Source organism: Rhea americana, unplaced genomic scaffold, assembly GCF_003343005.1.
Source record: "Rhea americana isolate MKP2758 unplaced genomic scaffold, rheAme1 scaffold_303, whole genome shotgun sequence".
In the NCBI taxonomy this organism is placed as follows: Eukaryota; Metazoa; Chordata; class Aves; order Rheiformes; family Rheidae; genus Rhea; species Rhea americana.
Window position 1 is genome coordinate 205,084 of NW_028186428.1, and position 11,888 is coordinate 216,971.

Here is an 11,888-nt window from a genome sequence, read left to right on the forward strand (position 1 = left end):
TTAAACATCAAGGAATTGATACTGCTTCTGTGCATTTGAAAGGGAACCCTCCCTTGCATCACTGCAAATAACATGAAGCATCAGCTTGGGGAAGAAGCAGCTCTGAGGCGACATCAGGATCACAAATGTGAGGTTTGGGATGTATGACCAGCAATGCCGTACTGCTTAGGAGGCTGTCATTTTTCAGGTTCTCATTGTGCTGAACAGAACAAAAGATAAGTCCCTTCCCTAAGGCATTTTGAGTTTAAGAATGAGACAAATCATGGTAGTTGAATGTATCCAGCAGATGGGAGCTCACAGTATCAAGTGAGGAACGTTGGTCTCAGGGCACTAGGCATCTTTCCAGGTGTTTCTAGACAGCTCTTCCCAGCTGTCATGGGAAGCCATGGAAAAGCCCTGAAATCTGTGTCTGAAACAGTGAAGGTGGACACCATCAGCAGAATGACTATTGATAGACTCTGTGAATGATCAGCTGAAGACAGGTTATAAAGAATCTTGAAAGAGATGGTGAGAAATGTATATGCGGGGGTGGGGGAGGTAAGACTGAGAAAAGACAGAAAAGTGCTTGAAATGATGAGCCAGGAAAGTGAGCTTTGTGGCAGAGTTTAATCTGGAAATGAGATAAAATTGCATTTACAGAAGCCAAAGAAAGAGCTGGTATGGCTGAGGCACAGAATAAAGGAGGAACCAGATGTGAGATTCAGGGTAAGAAAATGCTGGATTGTTCCTTAATGTGAAAATAAAATGTAAAATGTAAAACCACACACTGGGTAACATTTATCACAATTCAAGAATCCTTTATAAATACAATTAACCATAGCTTTGATTGTGAAAATAAAGACAGCAAATGTCTTGCTGAAAATGCACAGAGAAGGGCTCAGAGAGAGTAAGGCCAGTATCAGTACAAGTACAAGGCTAAACCAAATAATAAGGATATAGTTGTAAGTATAGGCAATGTTTACTTATAAACAGGAACACTACAGCATATAGTGATGACTCCAGAGACTAAAAGTAACATTAGACTCCTCAAAGCCAGCTAAGCTCTCCTGCAAGAATCAGTAGAAGGCTTAAAAAAATCAGCAGAAAAAATAAAGCATAGTTAACACAAAACAGGACACAGAGGCTTGAGTTCAAGAAGTCCTATTTATTCAAGAGGTAATCACAGTGGGCAAGATGCTTTTTAATACTACAGGGTGAAGGGAGAAAATATACCTACAACAGCAACAGACAAGAAAATTATCTGCCTTTTTGCTTAAGTTCTTCTGTCCTTTATCATCTTCCTGCTACTTAAATTTTTCTTCAAGTGCTCGGGATAATTGATGTCTATGCATAAAATTTGGAACCTCTTCTGCTTATTAGCAGTTATACAAATAGCTCTGGTGAAGTCTGGAGGATGATTTTTTTGGTGATCTCCAAGATCACCATTGTGATATAGGGTCTATGGGCTCTTCAAAGCTTGTCAGCATTTCCCCACCAGTTCGGACTGGTTGCTTGTAGCCACACAAGTGGGTGGTCGTAAGCCCAACCGTATTAACACAGGCTTTTGTCTATGTAAATCAAGTTTAATCCTCTACCTACAAGACACTGTAATATTTATCCACCATAATGCAACACTGGACTATTCTAAATGGACATACAAGATTACCTCCATTCATAGATACATAATATAAAAAGTGACTTTGCTCTCCACTTACTTCTGATGTTGCAATGTGTTTGCAAGTTCTGATTATATAAACCAAGAGCGATGGGCTCAGCCTGTTTCCTTCAGCTAATCCTCTCCTGCTGACATTGTCTCTTCCTGCTGTCTTACCTTAATACATGAAGCAGTAAGCTCTTTTTAGTAGTAACCTTGTCTCATTCTCTACCTGCAAAGAAACATGCACACCAGTCACCCTCTCCAAATCCCAAAATAGGCTGTGAACACGTGGTCATACACTCATTAGGCCATCACCTCTGCTCATTTAGCATTCTCTCCTTAGAGCCAGGCCTGCCCTGCTTTTCGGGGGGCAGCTGCTTTGAGACAATTTAATCCAGCAGTGTCTGCCGGTCTGGTGTCACCGAGGCAACAGAGTCCCTAGGGATGTGCGGATGTGTTGTCTTAGCAACATGATGCTCTTGGCTGCAGCTGCTGCTTCCTTTCATTGATAACATGGAGAATTTGGGCTTGTTGGAAGCACTGAGTCCTACCAGGGATGAAATGTCAGGATAGCAGAAAATTACAGCATGGGCAGATAAGAACAAAGATTCCTAACTCTCACTATAAAGCAGTTCCAAATTAAAGACTCTAGCAAGCTGCTGCTAAAGCTTTGCCAGTGCCCACACTAATGCACAGCTCTGAATGAATTACTGGTATCACTTGCCTTTATCTCTCATGATCACATGCCTACCTGTTTTACTTTAAATTGAAATTATGAATATGCCAAGCAGGATGCATTTTAATGATGCTTTCTCTCTTATTCTGGACCAATTGATTCAGCAGGTAGTTTCAATATAGGCTGTCTGACAGTTGGGCTAATGTAATGAGTATTTTAAAATAATGTAGTGCAGACAAAGGAGGAAGAGGAGAAATGTTTGACAGTCATAGAAAATGATGACAGCTACTTTTCCAGAGTGTGTACGCAGTGTTGTATCACTCTCCTCGAACCTTCACAGAACAGGGTCAAGGCTGTTCTAACATTTTTTCAGCATGTTTCCTGTCACTCCAAGGCAAAGGTTTATTATTAAATAGTAGTAGTAAAAAGTACAGGACCTACAAGGCCCCATTGTGTGAAGTATCACCAAACCAAGAGTAAGAGCTAGAGAGGAAAGACTGGGCAAAGGGATGAAACATAAAAACACTGGCAAGAGATGATGGGGTCCGTGAGCCCCTCAAAGCCACACGGTCAATCCCGTACAGGAACTGTGGCTCTGAGAAAGCTGCAGCACTGATTTTAATGATTTGTCAGCAGTGTTAGTGGTTGTCTTCTGCTGTACTTCAGACTGTCAACAGAGAATATAATTCACCACCATTTTTTTTTGGTTCAAAGGCTGTGAAACTCTCCCATCACAACTTGTCAGCACATTCAGCTGCCCAGAGGGCTTGCTGCTGGGCAACTGAAACTATTTCTCTGTTCAGAGAAGTTCTGTATCTATAGCACACACCAGCTTTACAACAAGAAGTTGGGCTTGCAACTTTAATATTTACAAGAACAAAATAAAGAGTATATAGAAAACCTTAACCCCCAACTCAGTCTGATCTTCCCACAAAATGGCAGACCAAACCCAAGAATCTTATGGGTCTTAAAACTCTTGAGCACTGGAAGTTAGAGATCCAATATACAAGTTTGCTAGGTAAATCTGAAGTTAATAGCTATACCTGTATATTAATTACATATTTGGATCACAAATTCTCCGCTGGATAGACTTTTTTTCTCATGATCAAAGAGACAGCACAAATAAAGTATTAGAGTAACAAATCTTTTAAAGCTTTCATAAAATAATTGATTTGAAATAACTGCACTTGAAAACAGATTCTATGAATGGAAATGCTCAAAATATGAGCACAGAGAAAGTCTGCAGAGCTGGGATGGGCTTTTCCACATTGATCTAGTACAGGCAGGGCTATGATTCTAATGTAGTTCCTATGGGTACTACCCCCAAAAAAGCACTTACTGCTGACTGAAGGAGTAGCAGCCAGGAGGAAGTACTTCTAAGGTGCATTTGATTATGGAATAAAGTGTATAATGACAACATGATTAATTGCTCACACTTCTGTTTAAGATATTGCAAAGCAAAACAGCAAATCCTTTTGTAATAACTTTGAACTTCTACCATATTAGTTATAGATAAAGATGAAAATATCTCATGTCATCATTTTAAAAGTAACAGCAGATAAAAAACAATTCTTCATTAAATAGCTTTAAGTGATATAATGGAGCATAACAAAGACAGGGCTTAACAGAGGCTTCTATAATTGAAAAAGGCTCTTGCTTAATAGAACAAAATTAGAGCAATGTTTGACTATAGAAGTATAAAATTTCATAAATTCTATTTTGAAAATTTATTGGTTCACAATTGCTTGGATACTTTGTCAAAAGACAATAGAGATTGAAAGTATTTTACAGGTATCCACAGTACAACTTTAAAAAGGATAGTATTTTTGAACTACAAAGCAGTGAAAAGATTTCAGGAAACATTCTGGGTACAGAAACCTAGAATGCATGAGCTAAGTATGTCACTGCTTACCAAAAATGTTAAGTGTCACAAGATTCGTGTATTTTCACCATCAGTCTCACCTACTGACTGAGCTGGTATTACTAATGTGAGGTCTTAATAACTACTTACAAGAGAGTTTTTATAACTATGCATGGCAAAACATTTACAGATCTAGAAACAAATATTGCCAACACAGCTGTGAGGAACCTAAAGATCTTTTTGTATGGACACTAGATGTCAATGGAGAGACACATCAAAACCACTGTATCAAAAGGTCGTGCCACTGCATTCTATAAAAACAGTCTCTTTTTTCTAAAATGATTTTTTGGACTGATAGCCTTGGAAATGAAAGTCACAGTCACTCAGGAGAGGTGCTGCACAAGCAACACCCATCCAATTAGTTTCTGAAACAGACCTGATTTAACTTGTAGTTGCTGGCAACAAGCATTTTTCAGCCCCCCAAAACAGTCAGTATTTTTGTATTTTTGCTGAGAATGGCAATGAGGGATCTAAAAATGGTGAGGTGGCCTTATATTCTCTAGCTTGGAAGCTGAGGCCACCTGTTCATTTAATGCAGACATTCAAGCCTGCAGTCAAACAGGTTTACAACTTAAGAACCTGAACTAAATTGGAAAAATAACATAGAAGTAGGAAGTTTCACGTCCCATTATCCTCTCCTGAGATATATAATCCTCCATCAACATTTTTATAATGCATGCTAAAGCACAGTATGTGAAGAATGACAGAAAAAAGCAACTGGGACTTACTAGTTTTCTCTGAAAACTGAATGGAGCTTTGGCACTGGCTAACTGAACTGCATGCTGTGCTCTAAGTTTAATTAAAACAAGTGCTAACAGATGTGATATAGCTCATAAAAGGGCTTTCAAAGTAAAATATAAAATTAAGGTTAGGGATTTGGTCAATAAAGCTCATTTATTACAGTTGTAATTTACATTTATTACTGCAATTTTAGTACTTAGAATTAGTAAGTCCGTTTACACTGAGCTCAGATGGAAGGACTGGTAAAATGTACTCTTCACATACAGCGCAATTTGATATTACCATGTGTTCAGATAAGTGCAGTTCCATTCATGGAGTGGACCTGTAGGCATGAAAGGACAGGACAGAGATATACAAACCCTTTAAACAGTGAAACATGTCAATGACTTTCTTCTTGCAGTCTTCTTGGAGCAAGGGATCAAATGCTGAAAGAGGAAGGAAAGACTCACAGGCTGATTCTGAAAGAATGTGGCTTAAACCATCACAATAGAGGAGTTAAGCAGAAGGGAAGAGATGATGGTTTTGAAGTAACCTATAGAGACGAATTTTGGGGAACGGCAATGTTATTTGTCAGGAAGCTACTGAAGATACATGACATAGGAAAATACCAAGATATGTGTATGGCAGAGAAACTATTAATAACATTCAATGGACAAAATGACAAAGGTGGATGTGAAAATAGGAGCTGTTGTCATAGAGCAATGATAGACAGATGCTTACCTATGGTATTCCAGAGGATAGGTTACTACCTGCAGATCTAGACTGCATTACAAAATACTGGTATTTTGAATTTCAAAAAGTAGAAATGTGAGAAGATAAGGAGGGAAGGGACAAGAATGTACACAAAAAACTTCCAGATTTGCAAAAGAAGCGCTCAAGGAAGAAACAAATTTCAGAGTTCTTTTGTAGGGAAATATCCTTTAATCTCAATAAAACTTTTGCCTGATCAGCATCTGGTGAAAAATTAAATAAACTGATACTTTGGATTTAGATTAGTCTTTGACTAAATAACATAATAAGGTGGCTAATTTGGTATCTTTTCTTAAAACAAAACAATGTAAATTTTTTTCCCTTTATTTAGTAACAGTTAGTAACTAGCAACAGTAGTAACCAGTATACTGTAAACTTTACATAGCTACTTCAGCAGGGTTAGGGCTAGCCTGTGAGTGACTGGCTACTACAGGATATGCAGAAAGGTCTATTTCCACAAGCTCCCTCTGCTCAGAATTCAATACTAATTTCATGGTGAGTTCTTCATGTAATGTTTTTAGTATCAGGGAACAAAGACTGAAGTATAAGTCCTATTTATGTATTTCCTGCTTGCACATTGGAGTGCAGTTGCTTACAGCTTCCCTGACATGGAATGCATAAATTTTACATCTGCAGTAGTTGAAACAACATGGTCTGCAGTAGTTGAAACATGGTCTTCACACATACCTTATGTCACAGAGGATACTTTTTTCCAGATTCATACATCCAGCATTTTTATGCTCTAAGCAAGACAAGACTGAGGTAAAATTTAGAGATGTTTCTTTTTAAAGCTGTGTAACAGCTAGGAAGAATATTTTATAAAATCAGGTATTTTAAATTTGATGACTGCCTGTCTTGTCACCAACAGAATCAGTTACTTGTGTTCAGGTAAATTGATCATAAATTAAATTATGATGTTTCTCCTGGATTGATACTTTGAGATCTACCAATGAATACAGAAAATTATCTTCCCAGGAATTATCAAAATATGTTTGTCTAACTAAAGTTAGTGACAGAGTGATATATTTCAACTGAAAAAAGTATTTACATACATTATTCAAAAGGCTATTTTTTTCTCTTCATGTTTGTGCTAGTATCATTTATTGAGATACAGTACTCATTCTACTCACATTAAAAGCTAACAAGAGAAATACGTACTCTGAATGAAACTTGCTTACCACCATAAGCAAACTGACTCATGAGGATATCAAAACTCTAATCTCTTAGATTTAGTATTTGCTTAAGAAGAAAAACAAACAGAAGCAGGAGAAGTTGTTTTATCTTGTGCATTGCATTGAAGGATCTCTGCATCCTGGTAGCTAAACCCAGGATCATTCTTTCTTTTGTTAATATGACTTCCTCTGCTGTAATGAAAACTCAGAAGTTTTGTCTACCTTACGCGCAAAGTTAGATGATGGTTATGCACACTTCTAGTGACAGAAGAAAGCACTAGGTAGAAAAAGAGCACAAAAACCAAAGTCTGAAAGTTAAACATACAAACTTTCAAATACAAAATTAGGCATATTTTTAACAATGAGGGTGATTAATCTTTGGAGAAACACACTGAGGGAAGTGGAAATTTTTTCATCTCCTGATGCCCTCAAATCCAGACTGTGTAGCTTCAGTTCATTATGATGCAGCAGCCAAAAATCCCAACAAAATTGACTGATAAACAACACAGACGACATTGTTTTTCTGCTCTGTAAAACCATGGTAAGACCATATTCTGAGCTATGAAGACCAGAACTGCACGCAGTACTCAAGAAAGACATAGCAGTATTTGAGAAGGTATGCACAGAATAGAGTATTTAACGTGATCATGAGGTTGGAGCAGCTGTCTTTGGAGGAGAATTTGGAGAAAGCTCAGGCAATGTAAGATCAAGTTTTACAAAATCACGAAGCCACAAAGAAAACATGTGCAGAACCATTATTCATCAAATCCTTCAATACTAAGAGACATTTAGTAAATCTAGAAGAGTGATTAAAAACTGGTTAAAGAGAATACCTCTTTACATGACAGGTAGTTAACTTCCAGAACCTGCTGCCATGAGATACTGTGGAAGCACATCATACTTCCAGATTCAGAAAGTGATTAGAGGAGTCAATAACAACAAGTTTAAGACTGGGAACTGGAAGAAATAACCAGGGATGCACCCTCTAACATCCCTAATAGAACAGCTGGAGATGCTAGAGGAGTACAAGAGGAGTAGACTGCAGAAAACAGCTGGGCTTAGGCACTCTTTGCAAACAGAATCTCCTACTGTGACTACCTGAGACAGAATACATGGCCAAACTCAAGTTCCTGGATTCAGCACAGAAAGGACTGTGGGAAAGGTAATGACCTGAAGTTTCCAGCATGTTGCATAAGATGATCAAACAGTTCTGTCTGTCTTCACCTCAATGGCTCCATGATGTTGGCTGGATAGGTTTGACATCTGCAGTAAACTAAACTAGGTACCAAGCAGCTAAATACAGGAAAATGGCAAGCAAATCTGATTAGGGAGTCACAAATACAATGCCTACCTCATTTGGCTTTAAAACATTTTTATACTTATTAATGTGGTCTTTAAATTATTTAATTTTGGCTTTAAACTTCTTAATATGAACGACACTGGTATAGGACAATGCACAAAAAATACTACCTACAGTGTTAAGATGCTCTGGACGGAGCCTGACTACATTCATTCATTCGTTCTTGTGGGTCAGACCAAGGGATACTCAAACCTAATGATGTGTCCCAAGAGTGGTCAGTAGCAGATGTTTGGAAAGACAGTACAAGAAACAGGGCAACTATAGATGGTATTTCCCTCTACTTGGAACTAACAAATGATTTAAAACCGAAAGCTGCTGCCAACTTCTGAATTTCAAAGCCACTGCTGAATCTGTTCCTCATGAATTCATACTTTCAGCTTCAATAGCATCCCATTTGCATTCCACAATTCAGCAGGCCAAAGGTAGGATATCATTTTGTTTATAGAAGACCCTAAACCTGACTTGAATTCAAGACTCAAGAATCTCAAACAAGAGATTCTGTTTCCTAATATCAACTATCAGAATACTTAATGTGTTCACTCATTATCCGTGTGCTGAATTACTTGTAGTGAATTTGAAGCCAATATGTAATTAATACAAGATGTACATATGTTTATACAGCATCTGAGCTCTGGCTGGTGCTGACATGTTTATTGAGAAGCAAATTATTACTTGTTGTAACAGAATTTATTTTGCTTTTTAAGAGCCAATCTGTAGGGTTAATCTGATTATTCTTCCCCAGTGCAAGACTACATAGACTATTTTGACTTTTAACTTGCAACTACACATCTCTCACTGGCAGTACAAACACTGAAGGTCCATCAGAGTTTCACTAAGTATGTTCCAAAATCACATAGGACTAGGTAGCACAGGTAGAGTGAGGGGAAGAGGCCTCAACATTTGGGAGCATAAATGCAAGAGTACAAGAAAAATATAGGAATAGTTCTCAGATACTAAAAAAATATAATGAGAAAATATAATCATAAAAAAAAGAAAGAAAGAGAGAAAAATAATTGGGGGGGCCAGATACATCAATTACACAACTCTAATTCTATACTATGTGCTGAATAAACCAGGAACCAAGTGGAGGAAAATAACTGTTGGTCATGCTATGCAAATTCATAGAATCATAGAATCAGTAAGATTGGAAGGGACCTCTGGAGAAAATTAAAGAAAAAAATTAAAGAAAATTAAAGACATCATTATAGAGGAGACAAAATTAAGCCTGCAAGTGCATTTCCTAACTTCTTTTCTAGCATTCTTTTAATGTGGGTGCTTATTATTATAATAATTAAAAAGCTAATGCAAACCTAGAGAGAAAGAAAAGCTTGCACAGCATGCAGTATTACAATTAACTTGATCACAGACAAGTCTCTTGCATAAATGTGCCATTAATTCTGATCATTACATAACAAAAAATATACAAATAAATGCAATAAACTGTGGTGTAAAACAGCTTGGAAGTGTGCTTCATGTGACCTTGGATGCTCTTTATTTTATCTGCTGACCTTCACAGAGAGGCTAAACAGACCTTCACTGTTTATGTTCCCATGAAGCTGATTAGTTACACGCGGACATATAAATATCAGAAGTCTAACACAATGTAGCTCTTCAGAGACTTAACAATATTTACTGGTAACACATTTTTTCATATAAATAACCAGATTTATACACAGGCACAAATGAGAGAAAATTATCAACAAACGTTAAAAGCTGATACAAGAGCTGAGTAATGCCAGAAGTAGGCAATTGTCAGGTGGCTGGCTGTTGTGCAAGAGACTGGGAAAGAAAAATAATTGTATTCCCTTGGAATTGCGGATTCTCTTTCTTCCTCTGACCCTACTTGCTTTTTTTTCTTAACATTTACATTCTTTCTCTTTTCATTTTCACAGCATTTTTTTAAATTTTATTTTTACCTCCCTATCACCAGCAAAATCTTCAGCACCCAACTGGCAAAAGGAGGAAGATCTCATCAGAAATCTGAAACATATTTTTGCGGAAACTAACAAAATATGGGTTTCTCACAGATCAAACCCATTTCTATCAGCAGATAAAGTATGTATATTGAGCAGGTGCAGTATGCTCTGGTACTGTTTGAGATCATCAGAAAGATAATAAGATAGGGGTGATATATGAAAAAGCAGCAACTATTACTAATTATCTTTCAAGAACAGGAATATAGGAGTTTTGGTGCCTGCTGCAAAAAACAATAGAAATGGAAACAGCTCCAGAGTAAATATCCAGATAAACTGATGAGATGAAGCAAATCAATCTCCTATATTGTCTTTAATTTGTTAATTTTGTATGGATGCCAGAAGTAATTGTGCCCTACATAAAAATATAAGAGCCATATTACAAAGAACATCTTGTAACAGAGGCAGTGGGTGCTGAATAAGAGCCACAAGACTTCCTCATTGGTCCCTCTCAGAAAATGGTCAGAAAAAGCTCTGAATATGGTGTTCCAGGATCCTCAGTTGTGTCGTTCATGCAATAGTGATGAGTAGACTACCTTTGTACAGGAGTGTGGTATCAACCATCTGGTTAAGCGATAGGACCTTTTGGCACATGAGCAAACAAAAACAAAACACACAATAAATTGCATCAGCCAATTCTGAGCTTGTAAATTAAAACTGTATTTTGAGTTCATGTCAAGTTCTGCCCTTTTATTGTTGAAACAAAAGAAGAATTAAATAAAAATATTTACACTGTCAACACATGGTGGCGTGACCAAGCCAACATCCCTGTTCCCATCAACTCATGCTTGTAAGCCCTGTTTTCTTCCACGACTAGCTTTCCAACAACTTCAAATCTTAAGGGCAGATGGCTCCATGCCATCCAGTCAGAATCTACCACTGGGCATCTGCCAAACCTTCCCCACACATATAAACAGATAACAGCATGAAGCGTGCACTCTTTTGACAAAGAATACAAGGAAAAAGCTGAGTAAAACTCATTTGCCATCAAATGAACAGGCATCTCCAATGCTCATACACATCATCAATTAATGAAATGCTTAACATTTCAGAAAACCTTCAACTTTACCACTCTCACGTGCAGTATTAAGTAGATCAATACCATCATTGCAGAATCACAGATGACAACACTGTGGTTTTATAAAGATTTTGCCAAGAGATGCAAAGACCTGCTGACTCCTGTCGTGCTCACTGCTTTTAAGAGCCATTTATTAACTGAGTTATTCTGACAAGCAATCAGAGGGCTCAAAGATGGCCAAAATCTAATCCCACTCAAAACCAAAGAAAACATCCTTATTCCACTCCTGCTGTATCTTTGGAAATATACACACCGATACTGTGGCTTAGCGGGGGGGGGGGGGGGGGAGAAGTTAATGTATGCAGTGACTAACCTGAAGAAAGCTGTAAAAAAGCTTCCTTATGCTATAAATACAGCTAAATACTGAAGATGGTGGACGATGAGAAGCAGAGTTTCCATCAGCCTCCACAGCCTGTATTTTCTCGTTATTACACAAAGCCGTTGGCTTCGTTCTGGGAATAATTTAAAAGCCAGATTTGCCGACACGGTGCAAAACCCCTTTGACCCTTCGCATGGTGCTGCGGGCCCGCTGCTGAGGGCGCCGCGGCCGTTGGGGGCCTCGAGCGGCCGAGCACGAGGCC

At 37.9% G+C, this 11,888-nt stretch overlaps 1 long non-coding RNA gene across 1 annotated transcript; it reads right to left on the reverse strand.

Moving 5' to 3' along the window:
• Positions 1–9,660: 9,660 nt before the first annotated feature.
• Positions 9,661–11,882, reverse strand: LOC146593148 (uncharacterized). The gene is made up of 2 exons (XR_014896448.1): positions 11,621–11,882; positions 9,661–10,811 (listed from the first exon to the last, which is right to left on the reverse strand). It is a non-coding gene; the product is annotated as an uncharacterized LOC146593148 (long non-coding RNA).
• Positions 11,883–11,888: the final 6 nt, after the last annotated feature.